General features: G+C 35.7%; 1 long non-coding RNA gene across 2 annotated transcripts in view; it reads right to left on the bottom strand.

Annotated features, from left to right (window-relative positions):
- The window catches only part of LOC309865094, a 327,841-nt gene that overhangs the window by 97,726 nt on the left and 208,104 nt on the right, over positions 1 to 22,011 (bottom strand). The window contains exon 5 of one of the 2 annotated variants that reach the window (XR_014311950.1): positions 19,938 to 20,298. The exons of the other annotated variant lie outside the window; for it this stretch is intronic. This is a non-coding gene — a long non-coding RNA (uncharacterized lncRNA). Of the gene's footprint in view, positions 1 to 19,937; positions 20,299 to 22,011 lie in introns of those variants that run through there. 2 annotated transcript variants of the gene reach the window in all.

Below are 22,011 nucleotides of genomic sequence, written 5' to 3'. Positions count from 1 at the left end.
TTAGTTTTACACCTCAAGGCACTAGGGAAAAAGAAACATTTGAAGCCCAATGTTAATAAAAGTAAAGAAATAATAAAGATCCAAGAAGAAATAAATGAAATAAAGACTAAAGACAGTTTAAAAGACCAATGAAACTAAGAGCTAATTCTTTGAAAACATAAACACTGACAAACCTTTAGCTTCATTAAATAAAAAAAAGAAGTTGGGGAGGGTATGTGCTTGGGTGAGTGCTGTGAAGTGTGTAAACCTGGTGATTCACAGACCTGTACCCCTGGGGATAAAAATATATGTTTATAAAAAATAAAAAATTAATTAAAAAAAATAAAAAAAATAAAAAAAAGAAGGCTCTAATAAATAAATCAATCTAAAGAGATGTTAAAACTTACACCAAAGAAATACAAAAGAGCATGAGACTACTATGAACAATTATATGCAAACTGGACAACCATGAAGTTATGGATAAAATCCTAGAAACATACAATCTTTCAGGATTTAATCATGAAAAACAGAAAATCTGAATAGACTGATTCCTAGTAAGAAGACTGACTTGGCACTGCCCAACAAAGGAAAGTCTGAGACCAGAAAACTTCACTGGTGAAGTCAACCAAACATTCAAAAGAGATTTAATGCCTATCCTCCTCAAAATCTCCCAAAACACTGAGGAGAAGGGTACACTTCCAAACTTATTTTATAAGGCCATCATTACCCTGATATCAAAACCAGACAAGGATACTATGGAAGGAAGGAAAGAAAAAGGAAGGAAGGAAGGAAGGAAGGAAGGAGAAAAAGAGAAGAGAAAAGAAGAGAAGATTAAAGTAAATTAAATTAAATTACAGGCCAATATCCTTGATAAACATAAATGTGAGAATCCTCAACAAAATATTATCAAACTGAATTTAACCATACTTTAAAAGGATCATTCACCATGATCAAGTGGGATTTATTCTATGGATGCAAAGATGGTTCAACATCCACAAATCAGTTAACATAATACTCCACATAAACAAAAGGAAGGTTAAATACCATATGATCATTTCAAAAGATGCAGAAAAAGCATTTGATAAAGTCAATCTCTGTTCATGATAAAACTCTTAAAAAGGTGGGTATGGACAAAACATACCTCAGCATATTAAAGGCCATATATGAAAACCCACAGCTAACATCATACTCAACAGTGAAAAAGTTGTAAGATTGTCCCCTAAGATCAGAAACAAGAGCGCCTCTGGATGGCTCAGTTGGTTAAGTGTCTGCCTTCAGCTCAGGTCATGATCCCAGATTTCTGGGATCAAGTCACGAGTTGGGCATCCTGCTTTGTGGGGGAGTCTGATTCTCCCTCTCCCTCTGCCCCCTCCCCACGCTCATATTAAATAAAATAAAACCTTTTTTAAAAAAAAGATCCGAAACAAAATAAGGATGCTCAGTCCTGCAATTTTTATTAAACACAATATTGGAAGTCCTAGTCACAGCAATTATGCAAAAAAGGGGATAAAATATATCCACATTTGAAAAGAAGATGTAAAATTGTCAACCTTGTGTGGACATTTTATATAAAGAAAATCCTAGACTTGATCAAAAATCTGTTAGAACTAATAAACAAATTCAGTAATGTTGCAGTGTACAAAATTAATATACAAAAATCAGCTACCTTTCTATACAGCCACAAATTAAATATCAGAGAGAGAAGTTAAGAAAATAATCCCATTTACAACTGCATTAAAAAGAATAAAATAGGGGCACCTGGGTGGCTCAGTGGGTTAAAGCCCCTGCCTTCGGCTCAGGTCATGATCTCAGGTCCTGGGATCGAGCCCCACATCAGGCTCTCTGCTCAGCAGGGAGCCTGCTTCCTCCTCTCTCTCTGCCTGCTTCTTTGCCTATTTGTGATCTCTGTCTGTCAAATAAATAAATAAAATCTTTTTTTTAAAAAAAAAAAAGAATAATACTTGGGAATAAATTTAACAAAGGAGGTGAAAGACCTATACATGGAAAAGTATAGGACACTGATGAAAGAAACTGAACAGGGAAAAAATAAATGGAAAGATATTCCATGTTAATTAATTGGATGAATTAATATTGTTAAAATGTCTATGTTACCCAAACCAATCTACAGACTGAATACAACACCAAACAAAATCCCAATGGCATTTTTCACAGAAAGAGACCATACAATCCTAAAACTTGCAGAAAACCACATGAGATCCTGAATAGCCAAAGCAATCTTGAAAAAGAGCAAAGCAGGAGGCATTATGCTTCCTGATTTTAAGCTCTATTACAAAGTTCTGGTAATCAAAACTATCATATTGCATAAAAACAAACACAGATAAATGGAACAGAAGAGAAAACCCAGAAATACACCCACACATGTATGGTATTAATTTGTGACAAAGGAATCAAGACTACAAAATGGCTTAAGTACAGTCTCTTCAATAAATACTAACAGAAACACTGAACAGCCACATGCAAAATAATGAAACTGTAACACTATCTGACACTATACACAAAACTTATTTAAAGGAGATTAAATACTTGAATGTACCATAAAACTCTTAGAAGAAAACACTGGTGGTAAGCTCCTTGAGACTGATCTTTGCAATGATTTTATGAATATGATTCCAAAGTCAAGGGCCATAAAAACAAAAGTAAACAAATGGGACTACATAAACCTAAAAAGCTTCTGCACATCAAACAAACAACAGAAAAAATGAAAAGGCAATCTACTAAATAACAGAAGATATTTACCAATCATATATCCAATAAGGGGTTAATAGTCAAACTATATAAAAAAAAACTCATACAACTCTAGAGCAAAAAAACCAAAGAATCCAATAGAAAAATGACAAAAGATTGGAATAGACAGTTTTCCAAAGAAGACATACAAATGGCCGAAAAGCACATGAAAAGATGCTCAACATCACTAATAATCAAGGAAATGTAAATCAACACCATAATGAGATATTACCCCCACACCTATCAGAATGGCTATTACCAGTAAGACAAGAAATAACAAGTAGTGACAAGCATGTGGAGAAAAATGAACCTTCATGCATTGTTGGCCTAAATGTAAACTGTTGCAGCCACTTTGGATAACAGTATGGAGGTTCCTAAAAAATTAAAGGTAGGGGGCCATTGGGTGGTTCAGTTGGTTAAGTGTCTGTCTTTGGCTCAGGTCATGATCTCAGGGTCCTGGGATCAAGCCCTGCATGGGGCTCCCTGCTCAGCGAAGAGTCTGCTTCTCCCTCTCCCTCTTCCCTTCACCCCCGACCCCACTTGTGCTCATTTTCTATCAAATAAATTAAAATACTTTTTAAAAAATTAAATGTAAAAATACCACATAATCCAGCAATTCCACTTTCAACTATCTACCCAAGGAAAACAAAAACACTAATTCAAAAAGAATTATGTACGCTTAAGCTCACTGGAGCACTATTTACAATAATCAAGATACGGAAGCAGTCTAAATCCACAAATGGATAAACGGATAAAGAGGTGATCTACATTCAGCCATTAAAAGAATGAAATCTTACCATTTGAGACAACATGAATGGATCTTGAAGGTATTATGCTAAGTGAAATAAATCAAAGATAAATACTGTATGATTTCACTTATATGTGGAATCTAAAAAAGAAAATAAGCAAACAAAACCCAATCTATTGACATAAAAAGCAGACTGGTGATTGCCAAAGGGGAAGGTGATGAGGGGTAGGCAAAATGGGCTGGAGGAGAGGGATCAAGAGGTATAAACTTCCAATTGTAAAATGAATGGGTCATGGATAATGCAATGTTCAGCATGGTGACTGTAATCAATAATATTGTACATTTTTTTTAAGATTTTATTTATTTATTTTACAGAGAGAGATCACAAGTAGACAGAGAGGCAGGCAGAGAGAGAGAGGGAAGCAGGCTCCCTGCTGAGCAGAGAGCCCGATGTGGGACTCGATCCCAGGATCCTGAGATCATGACCTGAGCCAAAGGCAGCAGCTTAACCCACTGAGCCACCCAGGCGCCCTGTATTGTATTTTTTTTTAAAGTCATGAATACATAATCTTAAAATTAGCCTGATAACTGACATATGGAGAAATATTTAAGCAACATTATTAAGCCATGCAAATACAAATGATGAAAACTAAGAGGAATTATGAGAGAAACTCATTCTCTTACACTGTCCATGGCAGTGAAAATCAGAAAAACCTATAAACCAATTTGTCACCGTGTTTTAAGTATCACAAAACTAAATCTCTTTAACCCAACAGTTACTTATGGAAATTACCATAAGGCAAAATAATAAATAGGGGAAAGAATATATATATGCACATGTATACACACGCACCTTAATAAACCAAGTGGCTTGCACAGTAATATCCATAATAGCAGATGACGAAACCACGTACATTTTCAGGTAGAAAAGAATTTGACAAGTTTTAGAACATCCTCATGAATTATATTATACCATCAAAATAAAAATACGTTCAAATAATTAGTAATAGCATGGAAAATATGTATAATATTAAGGATTCAGGAAACAAAATTTAAATTACTTGGCACTTTTGCTAAATCAAGTGACATTATATGTGTCTCTCTTTAGACTTTGTATTGCTTCATTGAATTATTTCTGTCTCTTTATGCTGAAAACACTTTTGCCCTAGTTATTTAACTTCATGTTAAATCTTGAAATATATTATTAGTAGAGGTCTTCCAATTTTCTTCAGGATTATTTTGATGTGCCAGGCCCTTTGCATTTCCTTCATAATTTAGGAGTCATCTTGTCAGTTCCTATAAGAAAGACTACTGGGTTTTTATTGTGATAACATTGAATATATAAATCAATTTGAAATAAATATTGTAATAGTATTGAGTCTCCGATCTCTGAATATATTTTCCATTTGTTTAGATCTTCTTTAATTTCTCTTAGCAATGTTTCATTGTTTCCAGTGTTTTCACTTTGTAGTAGCTTCCTACATTTTTTACCATATGTGATGGTTTTAAAATATGTCCACAAACCCTTTGATACTCCTCACTTCAAGAGGTTGAGATTAAGTCCTCTTCCACTGAGTGTGGGCTAGATTTGGTGAGTTCTTTCTAATAAATAGAATATGACAGAAGTGATTATATGTAACTCCTAAGACTATGTAACACAAGGCACTTTGTAGTCTTCTTTTGGATCTCTTGGATCACTTGTTCTGGGGAAGCCCTCTTATATATCTTAAAGACATTCTAGCAGTCCTATGAAGAGGTCTATGGCAAGGAACAAAGGCCTATTGGCAGCAAAGAAGGTATTCAGACCTCTGGCCAACAGCCATGTAAGTAAGTCATGCTGGAAGTGGAGCGTAGAGCCCTTGCCAAGCCTTTAGATGACGATAGCTGGCCTACAACTTGTCTGCAACCTTGAGATACTCTGAGCCCAGAAGCACCCAGCTAAGTGACTTGTGAATTCCTGACCCCCAGAACTAGGAAATCATAAATGTCATGTGTTTTAAGCTGCTACCACATTATGTAATAATTTGTTATATTACAATGATAACAAACACACCATGTATAAAAATGTAATTTTAATGTGGGGGAGGGTATTTAAATATTAACATGTATTAGTATTAGTTATCTGGTTGGTGGAAATATGAACAATTTAAATATTGTGTTTTACATTTCTATGTGTTAAAAATGGAAAAATAAACTATGACACACAGTCTCAAAAATTCTATCACCAATAATCAAGGAAGTTATTTTGCAAGGAAAAAAATTATAAACAACTTACTAGTTTTTAATCATACTATTTCTTTTAGTGCTTATACCTTATCATTACATAGAATTTGTAACAAAACTAAACAAATATATATATATATATACAGCTGTATGATTTAAATTTCAACTGTCCTTACTATTTTCAGCAACCAAAGTTATAGCAAGTTTTATGGTTTTTTTTTTATACATGTTCTTCTTAACTTAGACAACAGGAAATTTTGTCTTTACTGATGCCCTAAAATCCACAGTGGTATAATAAGCAAGATATAATATATATACATTCTATTTGATGTCTGAAGGTAAGGCAGTGTGTAAAAAAAAAAATGCAGTTATCTGCCTCGTGACTCAATATACTTTACTCCATTTTAAGGACATACACACTTAAGTACAACTGAAAATTGGCTTTTTATATCTTACTGTATACATATTTTAAAAAAACTATCATTATAAATCCATCCAAACTTTATAACACAGTAGGCACCAGAGAAAGTTGGGGGAAAAGAACTGAATGAACTAAATCAAATTGTCCAAGATTTAGTAAACCATCTATAAATAGGGTGACTATATAATTAATCATCTATACCAAGACATTTCTGAGAGTGAAAGAGGATGATAGTAATAATTAAGCTAGAACAACTGGGGTTGTTATAAGCTAGAATAAACTGGGCTTATGCCAAGATATATTTTCACCCTATCTTTGAAACTGGAACAACATTTATCCAGAAAGTAAGAAAATTTTATTTTTATCACCTCTCATCTTAAAACTCCAGGTAACTCACATCTAAGACCATGTCTACAAATTTGATGATAGAATTAGCCCATCACATTTAGATTTGCCGACTGTAATATACTTTTAATGAGATTGATCTTTTCACTATGGTTATGGGCAAGGTAACTGTCATCGAAATTAAGTACAGCCCATCTTTACAAATGAAATGTCTATGATCTTTTCAGCATTTTTTTGAAAGCTAATATCTCTGCCAGTGAATGTAATACTGAAGATTGGTACAGCACTTGAAAAGTATAATTATAGTTGTTAAATGCCATGAAATTTGAGCTAGGGAAGTGAGTAATCTTGTGAGTGCAGATGCTGTAAATGTGATCAAACTCGGAAGTTAGAAAAGGTAATACATCTTTCACGAGAAAAGGTGGTACATTTTAAGAAAGCCAAATACAAACACAGATATGATTCTAATAAATTGACACACACACTCAACACACACACGCATTTATCACTGTTTCCCATGGAAAATATTATTTAAAATGCCATCTGGTTTGGATACAGTACAATTTCACTTCCACTGCCTGAGACACTTTCTCTTCTAATACAGATTTTTTTTTTTTTTAAAGATTACCGTTGTAATCATTTTTTTTTTTTTAAAGATTTCATTTATTCGACAGAGAGAGATCACAAGTAGGCAGAGAGGCAGGCAGAGAGAGAGAGAGGAGGAAGCAGGCTCCCCAACAAGGAGAGAGCCCGATGCGGGGCTCGATCCCAGGACCCTGGGATCATGACCTGAGCCGAAGGCAGAGGCTTTAACCCTCTGAGCCACCCAGGCGCCCCTCTAATACAGATTTTTGAACTGTTTAATCTATTATCTAAAGTTCACAGTCAGTTTCATCTAGTTTAATTCAATTATGAGAAGTCATGGTTCTATTTTATATTTAGCAACTTAAACATTTTGAAACTATTTAAAAACTATTCTTGGAGGGTTGCAATAGTTTTCAATTGGCAAGTGCACTGAAATGCCTTTTAGGTATCATTCAGATTACTATTTTAGGTTCTGCCAGCCTCCAGAAGGGCACTGAAATGTGAAAATGAAGATTAAATCTGAAAATATGATCATGGCACAAATAATCTTCTTTTCAGGAAAGGAACTACAATCTCCTTCATCAACAGGAGATTGGTAAGGGTTAAAATGGTGACTATTATGGGCAGATTAGATTGTATTCAAGGTTTTTATTTTTCTTTTTATTTCATCCAGAGTCATGCTAAACATAGAGGGCTCAATCAATCTCAGAAAGAATCTACTTTAGATTTCCTTCAAATATAAAATTCATTAAGTGACATTCCAGCCACTTAAAGTGGGTTAGTGAAGTTGTTAAAGAAGGGCTCACCCTTTCTGAAGGAAATGAAATAGGAAGCAGAGAGAGAAGGCAAGTTTCCAGAGCAGAGCTTTCCAAAGTATTTTCCACAGGATACTGATTGCTTAAGATGCTTTATGAAAAAGTAGATGTGCGCATTCTAGAAATACCGCATATCTCAACTTTCTCTAAGAGATTTACATTGCAGATTTGCATGGCAAGTACCTCCAAAATTCTGCATCAAGAAAATCTGCTTCATTTTCTTTAGTTCTATGTTTAGCAAACTTAATTTAATTAAGCAATGCTGATAACAGGTTCTATGGAGCGTGAAATTTTTATAATTTAGGAGCCATCTTTATAAAAATAATATAAAATATAAAATTAATGACATTATATATATATATATATTTTTTTTTTCAGAAATCTCTTTAAAGTTCTTGGTGATTTATAGCTCTTTTCTTCTGATCTCTCTGCAGGCAATATACCAGAAATGTTTTGTTCCCGGTGGTAACCTTTTTTCTCCTCCCAACTGGAACCCTTAGAACTCTTAGCAACTTCCTGTATTCTCATCGGTGTGTACAAGTAAAGGGTTTGAAGCTTAAACTTCATTACCTTAATAGCAAATTTAACTCTATGACAAGGTAACAAAATGAGGTTCCTGGACCTAACTCCAATGTATATGTTGGGAGGGAAGTGGGCGTGGGGTGTTTCCCATGTAACACCACGCATTTCTCAGATACCAGCAGGATGTCTGAGGATTCAACTCAATTCTGACACTATCTATCAAGAGATAGCATCAGATTCCACAGATTGAGAATTTAGTCCTTCAAAACTGCCTTCCCCCACCCCCATCTTCAGATGCCAGTTACAGGTCCAGGCTGTTTCTTTCTACCAACTGAATACAGACTAGAGGTTCCAAAGACCTCCTCCAATTCAGGATGCCAGTCCTAAGTCCAAGTTAAACAGGCTATAAATCGGAGCTTCCTACAGTCCTTCCCTGGGTTCCATTCATTTGCTAGAGCGGCTCACAGAACTCGGGCAATCTGTCTACTTAACAGATTGCTGGTTTACTATAAAAAGACAACTCGGGAAGAGATTCATAAGGAAAGACATGAGAAAGAGGCCCAGAGCATCCATGCTCTCTCTAGTTGTGCCACTCTCCCCGAATATCCCTGTGTTCACAAACCTGGAGTTCTCTGAACCCTGTCCTTTTGGGGTTTTAAGGAGGCTTCGTTACACAGTAATGGTTGATTAAATCACTGGCCACTGGCATCAATTCAGTCTCCACCCCCTCTTCCTTGGTGGGGGGGTGGCAGGTTACTTAAAGTTCCAACCCTCTGGGCACCTGGGTGGCTCAGTTGACGGAGTGCCTGACTCTTGATCCCAGCTCAGGTCTTGATCTTAGAGTCTGAGTTCAAGCCTCACATTGGGCTCTATACTGGGCATCAAGCCTACTTTAAAAACTTAAAAATAAAGTTCCATTTATACAATGGAATATTTCACAGCCATCAGAAAGGACGAAAACCGAACTTTTGTATCAACATGAATGGGGCTGGAGAAGATTATACTGAATGAAATAAGTCAAAGAGAGAAAGTCAATTATCATATAGTTTCACTTACTTGTGGCGCATAAGGAGTAACATGGAAGACTTTGGGAGGATGAAAGGAAAAGCGAAGTAGGGTAAATCGGTGGGGGAGACGAAGCATGAGAGACTGTGGACTATGAGAAACAAACTGAGGGTTTTGGAGGGAAGGGGGGTGTGGGGATGGGCAAGCCTGGTGGTAGGTATTAAGGAGGGCACGTATTGCATGGAGCACTGGGTGCGATGCATAAACAATGAATTTTGGAACACTGAAAAATTCAATACAATACAATACAATACAATAAAAATAAAGTTCCAACCCTCTAATCACAAGGTTGGCTCCTCTGGCAACTAGCCTCCTTACCTAAGGGGTTTTCAAAAGTCACCTCACTAGCACAACGAAAGATACCTTTGTTGCTCTTATCACAGGAAATTATAAGGGTTTTAGGAGTTCTCTTCCAGGAACAGGTGGAAGACCAAATATGTATTTATTATAAATCATAATCTCACAATAACCCTTTTAAATCTGGTTAAAAGAATGGTTTGGGGGGCATGTTCTAGAAAATGCCAATATATAGAGTTTGATCTAGGTTTACACTTTAAAAGAGTTGGAACTAAGCAATATTTACAATAGATGGTTGTAGTGCTATGAAGAAAATTAATTTAGGGAAGGGAGATAGAGTGCCAATAAGGAGACCAGAAATTTAAAAGAAGGTGGTCAGGGAATGCCTTACTGAGAAAGTGAACTGGAAGAGAAATCTGAGAACAGGAGGGTGCCCTCCAAGCTGAGTTAGGAAAGACCAATATTTTGTCCTGCCAAGTGAGGACTGTTGTTCTGAATGGGACAATAGATTGAGCAGCAAGTAGGGACAAGGGAGCCTTTATTTAGGTATAAGAAATTATGCTCATGGGACTGTTCTTATAGGTGAGGGTACATTTATGATACAGAAGATGGGGGGGGGGGGATTGCTCAATCTCACTGCCACTGTTTCAAAGATGTTTGAAAGTCCAAAAATCATCATAGTTTTTTGATTCGGTAAAATTTATTATTTTGTTGTTATTTAGTTTTATTCAAAAGAATGTATTTCCCTATTCAAAAAATTAAATAACCACACCACCACCAGCAAATCTGTAGAGTCATATTGATGGTGGAGAGTTTGATGAGGGAACAAGTTAGCTGAGGATAAAGCAAAAGCTGGCACCCTACACCCCTCCCCCCATGTGATATGTGTGACATTTCTCAGGCACTCCTGGCTAGCCTAAAGGAAGAACAAATGATTAAGTCATAGAGATCACAGTCTTGCAGAACAGAAGTCTCCCTCAGTTTGCAAATGCCTTAATGATGTACAAGGAAGAAGCTTCTTATTAATAGCTCAACTTCCAGAGACCTATCATTTAGTTTCCTAGAGCCCTAACATCACCCTCCCCTACATGAAATTGAGGGAGGCTGAGGCAAAAGGAAATGTGAACAAAATTGAATTTCTTTTGAGCCTGCAGCCCATTGACAAGGACTGTGTAGGAGGAATGTAACATTCCTCCAGGAAACTCCCAATTGTCTTCATGCTAGTCCTCATTGGAGGGAAAAACAGTCTTGGCTTGACAATAACCAGGCCTCCAGTATCCCGAGAGTCTTCACAGTCTTTCTGGACACCCCCTTTGTCCTCACCTCCCTAACTCCTGAGTATATTATCAGCCATTCCTTGGGATTACAGTGCGGCAGCTCTTTCTGCTCATGGGTCCTGTCCTTGTGCTTTAATAAAACCAAAAATGTCTCAAAAATTCTTTCTTGGTCATCGGCTCCGGACCTCACCCCACCAAACCTCACAAATATTCCAAAACCCCATCAAATTCACTGGACATTCCTAAAGTCCCAAAGATCATAAAGGGGAAAAAAAGGAAAAGAAAAGTAATCAAAACAAATCCAAAACCCATAATGAGTTTGAGGAGAAACATCACATGAGTTTCTGTCTTCTCTCATTGTCAGCAGCAGATTAATTTCAGCAGGACCAAGTACAATTTAAATCCCTCATACCAACTCCAGCCCCTTAACTGTACCCTGTCAGCAACAATGAGCACACTGGAATCCTAAAAAAAAGAACAAGACCTTTTAAAGTGCAGTGTACTCCTGGAGGGCGGTATAAGAGAATGATGATCTCTTAGTCCTTTTTCCTTCATTTCATCCCCATCTGGCAGGACGCTCCAGCACCCATTGGAAGAACTGGCCTGAGGAGCTCAGCACCCTGGTGGCTCAGAGGGAAGGCAGATAGACACACAGAGATGTACACAATATAGAGGGTTGGTGTTTGTGAGATTAAGAAGGCCTCTCCCAGTTATTTGTATCTCCCAGGAGGCAGACTGCTCTGTGGACACATGGCTGGGTGGGTGAATTATGTCTTTGTTAGAACAAGAGGGAGACTTGTCCTTTAGCAAGACACAACCTGGAACTCAGGCAGACAGCCTATTGAGCAGACCGTCCATCTCCACTCACTCCCTCAGGTGGGTTTTCTCATGCAATGCTCAAGCTGTTCAACCATATGCAGTGGTCCTGCCTAACTGAAAATATAAAGCCCCATTCTTTAGATCCAAGAAACACCCTGAATAGTGCTAAGAAGATAAACAACACAGGGAAAACCCTTCTGTTTCATTTTGGAGCAAATTCTTCCCGTAATTAAAGGAAAACAACTCCAGAGAGACTGATAAATTTTTAAAAATCAAAGGAAAACAAAACAATACAAAAACACCAACATAAAAAAATAACGCAAAAGAAAAATGAAGAATATACATGATAAAATTCACCTCTATTATAAAAGAACATGTTAGACGACAATTCTTTTACATTCGCAATTAAATTAAGAAAACACAAAAGATGCACTGGGAAGACAACATACTGAGAAGTGAACAGTGTGACAGAAATAATCCTTAATAACATTATAAGCAGTACATAGTAGAAGTTACATGTAGAGAATGGAATTCATGATGAGCAGAATTTCTGAAAATTTATCAACACATATCTTGAGAAAATGACTAGCTCTTCAGAAATTCATAGTTAGAAAGTCAACCTGGTAGGGTTACTGGATGTTGTAGAGTATCCATGTAAGGTTTGTGTGTATGAATTTTCTGAAGCAATGTTCCTCCGATGGCAGCAGATCCATCCCATGTGTTCTTAATTTTTTTTTGCAATTTTAATCAAAACCTAATAAAGTCATTTTAAAATTTTGACTGAAGAATTTTCAATTTTATCTAGAAAGATAATTATGATAATAGGCACAGACAACATGAAAAAGAGAACCAAAAAGGAAATCTTCCCTATAGAGGAAGGAAAAACAAAATATGTGAAATTAAAATACCATTGTACTAGTGCATATAGATCAAAAAGATAAAACAAATACTAGGAAAAGACATTTATGTGGCAGAATTCAGTGATGGTCAACCAGTGAAAAAAATAGAAGCAGGGCTTGAAGGTCCGACAAGCCATTTAGGAGAAAAGCTGTTTGGAAAACACTGTCTCATTTGACACCAAAATAAATATGAAATGAACAAAATAATTAAATGTGAAAAAAGAAAAGCAACAGTATAATAATGTTTAGGTGCATATTTTTATAATTCTGAAGTCAAAGCACTTGAGATGTATGAACCTAAATTAAAACACCCTAAGTAAAAATGTTTATGAGTTGTCCACCTCAAAATTTTTACAAGCGTGAATAAGGTTAAAATCCAAACCAAATAATTAAAGAAAATTTATAACCAATTCTTTAAAATTTGTTCAAAAATTCTTATATATAAATCCTAATTATGAATATGAGAAATATCACCATGTGTACAAGGGCAAGAAAAGATTGAAATACAAATAGCAGTAAACATAAATATATGTAATACTCCATTGGTAACCAACAGTGTTAATTTAAGTACCAATGAAGTCAGAAGACAAATATCAAAAAGTATGATAGTAGTAGCTGTTGGTAAGGATATATGAACACAGGAACTATCATATGCTATTGAGTTCAAAGTATAAATTAATAAACATTTCTGGACACAAATCAAAAATTTCAAATATAGATAACTTTAGATATAGAGTTGCATTTTTAGAAAATTATTATAAAGAAAAAATAGGGGGCGCCTGGGTGGCTCAGTGGGTTAAGCCTCTGCCTTCGGCTCAGGTCATGATCCCAGACTCCTGGGATGGAGCTCCACACCAGGCTCTCTGCTCTCTGCTCGGCAGGGAGCCTGCTTCCTCCTCTCTCTCTGCTGTCTCTCTGCCTACTTGTGATCTCTGTCTGTCAAATAAATAAGTAAAACCTTTAAAAAAAATAGGTAAATTGCATAAAAGGCATAAACAAGGATATTTTTGGAATACTATTCACAGTGAATAATTAGAAACAATGCAAAAATCTACCAATATAGGTACAGCATAACAAATTTTATACCACAGAACAGTTACAAATGATAACATAAATCACTTATTTATCACCATAGAGAATTGTCTGTATCATTAAGGAAGAATAAGGAAGAATTTAGGTTATAATTTGTATTCCTATGCTAGTGTGTGAATGCACATGAACACCATTATTTCTCTCAGTAATAAACTAACACATTTATTTCTTGTTCCATCAACTATAGACAATATCTCTTGGCTTTCTTACAATGATGGTATGTGCCACCTTTCTTTCACCTTTCCCCCCACTTTCCACCTCACGACTTCTGTCACCTATACTTTTACTTTATCAAGGATGACAGTATTTATGTCCTGTTTTTTAACTACAATCAATGATTTCACATTTTGTGTTTACTGAAAAACAATAGTTCTTGTATTATTATGTACTTTGTAATTACAGGCTGTGCTGTGAACAATAATTCAAAATGATAAAACTGCAAGCACTATATTACTGTTTTTTCCTGGAGTAACTAATGCCTTTTTAAATTGCCTTTTTTTCCCCCATGCCCTTATCATATCCATAGTTTCCTGTGAAACTGTCTTTTATAGAAACCCCCTCCCACCCCTCCCAACACAGAATTCAATTCCCTGCTGGCATCTTCGATCCTTGCATGCCACCCTGAGTGGCTCTTCTCTAGATGTGCAAAACCATGCTCTTCCTGGAACTTCAGGTCTCTGCTCTTCTGGATTACAGCACCTCTTTCTGGTTTCCCTTTCTCTTTATTTTTTGAAATATGTCTTCAATTAACTTCCTAAGAAAAGGTGCTTAGGAAGTAAAGCTAATGAATCCTTGAATGTATGATATATATAGTCAATTAGCTCTCAGATTTTATTTATTCTTCGGGTATGCATTTTTTCTTTCCTTCATAATTTTGAAAGCATTTTTACTGAGAGACTGAATATACAAATGGACAATGGCCACACCATATACAAAAAGAGAACTCTGATCAACAATCTGCAGCAATCAGACTAGGAAACCAATTCACTGTCTACGGTAATTGGTCCAAGAAGCCAATCTACTTGGAAGAAGTCAGATCATGATCTCCAACAAACAATAAACCTGGGAAAAAATGGCCCAGTACAACCAGAACTTGATTAGTAATTGACAGCTTCTCTAAATTTTTATTCCCACTTTGTTTAGTACCAACCAAAAAAAAAAACAACTATTCACCCCCCCCAACCATTCACATAAAATGCCTGGCTTCTACTTAGCCTGTCTACACCTTCCCCATGCCAACAGCCTCCAATCAGAGCATATCTGAAGCCTTTCTTTTTTTCCACTATAGAGCTTTCCCACTCCTTTGCCTACCTTTGAGTTTCTGCCAGGTGATAGTAGCTAATTTCCTTATTATAAAAATCTCTGTATAAATACCCTTTCTTTATTCTCATCTGAGTGGTCTTTGTTTACTTCTACATTGCATAGATTTCTAGAATCCAAGGCTGATAAGAGGCCTGATGACAGTGTGACTTTTTAAAAAAATAATAGCTTTTTTGGGATGTGATGTACACACAACATACAAGTCACCCACTTAAAGTGTATAATTCAGTGGCTTTAAGCATAGTCATAGAACCATGCAACCATCCCCACAAAATTGTATTTTCGTATCCTTCCTGTACCTACTAAACACTCTTTGTTTTCCCCCAACCTCATACCCTTAGGCAATCACTAACCTATTTTCTATCTCAATAGATTTGTCTATTCTCATCACACCTGGTTATATAATTTAAAAGGAGTGTTAAATATGAAATCTTCTGTGACTGACTTCTCACACTCAGCATACTATTTCCAAGGTTCATCCATACTGTGACATGTAGCAGTACTTCATTCCTTTTCATGGCCAGATAATATTCCATTGTATGGGAATGCTACATTTTATCCATTCATTAGTTGGGTTATTGTTTCCATTTGGGGCTTATTATGAACAATTTCATTATAAACATTCAAACAAAACTTTTTGTGTGGTATTTCTTTTCATTTCTTTTGACTATATACCTAGGGGTAGGAATGTTAGGTCATATATTGGTAACTCTGTTTAACCTTTTGAGAAACTATCCCACTGTTTTCCAAAATGGTATACCATTCTGCATTCCCAACAGGAATATATGAGGTTTTCAATTCATCCATAGTCTCAGCAACACTTATTATCTGTCTTTTTAATCAAAGACACAGTAGTGGGTGTTAACTGGTATTTCATTGTGGTTTTGCTTTAGAATTCCTGAAGGCTAATGATGCTGAACATCTTTTCACGTGCTTTTTGGTCATTTGTTTATCTTTTTGAGAGATTTGTTAAAATCCTTTGTCCATTTTTTATTTGGATTGTCTTTTTATTGTTGAATTGTAAGGTAACCTGCTTTTTAACTTTGTTGTCTTCTTTCTGAAAACTTTAGCGTTTTCTCTTTATCTCTGGTACTCTGAATTTTCACAAGAACATGTCTAGAAATGTCTTTTCTTCATTTTGCTGGGTACATGGAAAACCTTCCAATATGAAAACTTACACTTTAGCACAGGATTGCCTCTTCTATTATTTCTTTGATCATACACTGTCCCCTGTTTTCTCTTCCAGGAACTTCTACTATTTAGGCGACAAACCTTGCATTGGTCCTTATACCTTTAATTTTTATTTTCATTACTTCCGTTTCCTGTTTTCTGTTCTTTTTATTCTATTTCCAGGAGATATGTATGATTTTTTTCTTTATTCTTCTTATTTTTCCATCAATTAAATTATGTGTTCCTTTTTTTACAGCATACTATTATCACTTAACAAATGTAATATCTCTCTAAAGTATCTCTAAAGATACTAGGAACAGAGACAATTTTAAAGTCCTCTTCCATTCCCTGGATTAACTATTCCCTCTCTGGTCATTGTGGCAAATATTAACCTGGCTCTTTCTTTGACATTCCTCATTTGTCTGGTCATCCTTCACTGTCTGTTTGAATATAAGGTTAAGACAATAGAAAATCGAGCTGAGTTCTTTGCATTGATGAGCAAGTCGGCCAACTTGCAGGTTTCATCTTATGTGGAACCTGTAGCAAGTCAGCAACTATGAATGGCTGAAACATTGAAGACTTCACTCTAAGAGGCTAATTTCTACAGAAACTATCCTAATTTTACCAGTCTTTTTCAATCCTGTAGATAAGAAGTCGCTTTTTATTTTACCTATTATAGTAAATATACACACTCCAATAAAACGTACCATTTTAACCATTTCTAACTGTACAGTTCAGTGGTATTAAGTACATTCACCTAAAGTGGTGTGCAATCATCACCACTATCCACCTACAAATCTTTTTCACCATCCCATACTAAAACTCTGTACCCATTAACAAGTTTCCATTCCCCCATCTCTCAAGCCCCTGTTAACTACTGTTCTATTTTCTGTGTCCATTTTTATTTAATTTTTACTTTTTTTTTTTGGAGGAAGTTTTGGCTTTGAGGTTTGTGTCCAAAGGAAAAGAAGATGTGTGAGAAGTATTATCTAGTTATAGGTTTTTTACTTTTTTTTAAAGTGACTTTCACCATTAACCCCTTGTTTTTAAGATTACACTCATTTTTTGACTATTCTATCTGTAGATCACAAGTTGTATACAACTCTTTGGGTTTGTAAGGTACCCCTCTTGGCATTTTTTTTTCTTTTCTTTTTTCTTAAGATTTTATTTATTTGACAGAGAGATACAGTGAGAGAGGGAACACAAGCAGGGGGAGTGGGAGAGGGAGAAGCAGGTTTCCCGCCAAGTGGTGAGCCTGATGCAGGGCTCGATTCCAGGACCCTGGGACTATGATCCGAGCCAAAGGCAGATGCTTAATGACTGAGCCACCCAGGCACCCTGGGCATTTTCTAAGTTATGGTTTCTTCCACCCTTCTGAACTAGTACTACTCTTTTATCCATTCTTTATGTCTTATTAGATTTAATAAAACTTTCACACACCATTGACTCTCCTTCCACTTCCTATTTCTATATTTTTCTTCTTATTACAATGAGTTTTGGAGCAAAGTAGAAGATATCATATGCTCAACCTATCATATTAAAACATAATCCTGGGCTAAAATTTCTAACCTCTCAGTATACCAGTATACTTAACTAGAAATGTAACAGTTTGTAACTAAAATCAGTATCAAAATTCAAAGAGGTATTTTAAAAGTAAGGAAAAAATTCAAAGTATTAAGAATCAATGTATGAAACATATTTTTATACAATTTTTCAGAAATAAATTTAAATCCTAGACCACAGAACATAGTTTTTATAGCACAGATTCAAGTTAGTTTAAAATTATCTATTTTTGTGACCACATTTAATTTCTTTAGTGATTCTTTATTACTAAGGTCACCACAGAATAGCACCTTGTCATTAAATGGGCACTTGCTATAGATTCATAAAAAATAGTGATTATCACTGCATCCAGCCTGAGAAAGAGATCATACAGAGCAGTGAATGGAATGTAGTCTATGAAGTTCAGAAGACCTATTTTGAAGTCCAGATTTGAACATTTATTAATTTGGCCAATTTTCTCAGTGTCTCAAGCTCTCCTTCACCTGTAAAATGGGTTTAACATAATATCTATTCATAGGACACCTGTGAAGAAGAGATTAAGCAAATATTATTTGGGGCTCATCATAGATGCTAAATAAACATTACCTGTTATTGTCCACAGCTGGACAACAGTATCCCTCTATATAAGTCTGGGTCTAAAACCAGCTCCTGAATCTTGGCATCTCTGTGCCTTGTTCTCTCATATCTAAAATGAAAATAATACTGAGCCTATATTAAAGGCTCATTTAAGGATTAAATTCAAGAATATAGATACAGGGCTTAAAAAAATGCTTTTATTTTCATCACCTGCATCATTATTATATAATTTGTTTCTCTAAAGCAGACTATATAATTGAACCTAATGCCTACAGAGACACTGTGAAAAGCTGGATATAAACACAATTTTTTTTATTGTACCACCTTATCATACATTCTCTTCCCTAGTTCCTCTTCTCTCCAGCCCATCTCAAAATATTTAAAATCACTTTAATCCTTATTTTTTGGACCAATATTATATATACAATATTCCACACTTGAATCATCATCAATGGCAAACAGAATCAATAGGTATCCTTTTCATCCTTAAAAACAAGTGAAATCTATAAAAAATAGTTCAATTTTAACTTCTACTGCTTCTACATTTCACTGAATTTTAAGCATGCCTTTTCTAAATTGCTGCCATATTATTCTTTTCTTTCAGTAAGAAGTAAACTTGTTAAACTTCACTGCAATTGCCGTTAAGAGCTTTCTAACATTTAATCTTAACAACTTGACCTAACAAAAATCTTTACTTCCACTATAGGGTTTTCTTACAAGTGGAAACACAGTTCAGTTTAACAGAAATTGAGTTACCCAGGGTAAGTTGCACTGGCTCCCAGCCAAAATGGACAAACAACTCAAATTTTATCCTGAGTCAGGATTTTTTTTTCAACCCTCTTGCTTGGAAAGTCTATTTTGATTATAATATAAATGCTAGCTATTATATAAGTAACATGATATTTTTGCTTTCCATTTTAAAGTATGTGTCTCTTGCACCTGCACTTCCCTCTTCCTCGGCTGCTCTTCCCACTGCATCACCTTATGGCCCCCACTCATTCTCCAGATCCAGCTGCTACTCTAAATTACTAAGTTCCAATTAGTTACACACTCCTCTTGGCTCCCTCAGAACTTCATTATTACCTCACCATGGTCCTTACCACCATACATAGCAAATGTTAAACATTAATTCCCTCCATTGGACTGCACCTAAGGAGTAGAAGTCAGCATGGGGGTCCACTCTATATCTCCAATATTTTATGATCAATAAATACCTGCTGAAAGGAATTAATAACTAGTTCCAATGGAGAACATGAGCTAATTTCTTCTGCTCAGCATCTCCTCCTTTGGGGGAAACCACACCAAGACTCTTAAGAAAACCAAGGGGTGATATAAACCATGGTTCCAAAGATGGATGTATGTCCCAGGAACAGATAATCAGAGAACTCCAAGTACTTTATTCCATCGGTCACTGTGATTAAGTCAGGAATAGATGTGTGACTCAGTCTGGACCAAGAAGGGTCATCCCTCAGAATTTTGCATGGAGGATTTAGAAGAATACACTTTCTTTTGCCTTAAACCCCCAGATGTAAGAATGATATAAACTTAGAGTTGATGATGGCCACCTTTGCCACCATATAGGAAACACCAGAATGAAGATAGTCCAAAAATAAAATAAAATCAGAGCAAAGTGATGGCTCAAGACAAACTTCTGCTGATGTCATTTGAGTCTCAATTCCAGACATGACTAGAGTTCATTCCTGTGCTTTCCAGGTACATGAAGTTTTGTTTTCTTAAGCTAGTTGACTGTCATTTCTGTCACTGGCAATTATCCATAGGATGTGGAGAAAAAGAAATCCTTATGTGTTGTTGGTAGGAATGTCAACTGGTATAGCCACTGTGGAAGACAGAATGGAGGTAACTCAGAAATAGAATCACCATATGATCCAGTAATTTTATTATTGGGTATTTACCCAATGAAAACAAAAACACTAATTTAAAAGGATATATGTACCCCTTTGTTTATTGCAGCATTATTTACAGTAGTCATCATATGGAAACAACATAACTGTCCATCAACAGATGTATGGATAAGGAAGATGTGGTATATACACATACACACACACATATATCACAGGTATATAGAGAGATATATATTTTCTCTCTACGATGGAATATTATGCAGTGATAAAGAGGATGAGATCATGCTATTTGCAACAACATGGAAAGATGTAGAGGGTATTATAGTAAGTGAAATATGTCAGACAGGAAAAGATAAATACCATACTATTTCAGTCACACATAAATCTAAAAACAAAAACAAAAACAAAAACAGAACAAATGAATAAGCAATAAGCAGAATTAGACCTAGAAATAGAGAGAATAAACTGATAGTTGCCAGAGGGGAGGGGGGATGGGCAAAATGGGCAAAGGGTCAGGGGAGACACAGGCTTTCAGTTATGGAATGCAGAAGTCACAGGAATAAAAGGCAAAGCAGTGGGAATATAAGCATTTGTACTGCAATAGCATTCTCTGGTGACAGATGGTAACACACTTGTAAGCATAGCATAGGGCATAGACAATTTGAATCACTATGTTTACATCTGAAACTAATGTAACATTGTGTGTCAACTGTACCTAAATATTTTTTTTCAAAAATAAAAAGATATTTTGAAGACAACTATTTATTCTTGTCAAGGATTTTGCTCCAGGTATTGCACAAGATAGAGAGGTTCTCTGATATTTGATAGCATGAAAATAAACCATACTTATATACTAAAATCAATCATGAAGATCTACTGCATACATTCTTGAACTTTAATGTGCATAGGCATCACATAAAGGTATTTGTTAAATATAAGGATTCACAGGATACGTTCCTAAAGATTCTGATTCATCATGCCAGAGTGGGACTAAGAGCCCAAACTTTAAACAAGTATCATAGGTTAGTCTGAATTAAGTGGTATTTTGCTCCACTGAGGTAAAGGGAATTGTAAAAGATGATAAACCTCAGAGCTGACTCCTTCTTTGCAAGGTGAGAATTGAAACTAGCTTCCACAAAAGCAAATTTCAAAAAGAGAAAGTGTTAAAATTTAGGGCATTATTTTCTTAGATTCCATAGAACAAAAGATATAGAAGGCCACTTGTAACCAGAAAAACATAAAGCCCCAGTTCTATTCCTTTCTCATTCAGGAACTAGTTTATTTCTTTATTTTTTACTAAATGGAACATGAGAAATTGCCTAGAAATAATATGACTTCCTGAACCTTGTATCTAAGGCATAAAATCTGGTACGTTCTTAGAAACATAAAAAGTTAAAATTTCAGGGGAACCTTACAGGTCATTTAACCCAACCATTATCAGATGTTGGGCTCTTTTCTGCACTATTCCCTATAAGTCGTCATTCAATCTCTGCTTGAACACCTCCAATGACCCAGAACTCATTACTTCATGAAACAACATTTTTCTCGTGGTAAAATTTCATATTTGTTTGTTGGTTGGCTGCTGATTGATGGTATTCCCTTCCACTGGGCTAAAATCTGCCTCCTCTTTAAGGATTTTCATTAGGCTTAGGTCTGCTTACTTGGTTCACACACACACACAAATATAC

Source organism: Mustela nivalis (assembly GCF_964662115.1).
Source record: "Mustela nivalis genome assembly, chromosome: 5".
Taxonomy (NCBI): Eukaryota; Metazoa; Chordata; class Mammalia; order Carnivora; family Mustelidae; genus Mustela; species Mustela nivalis.
This window is presented reverse-complemented; position numbering and strand designations above follow the sequence as displayed.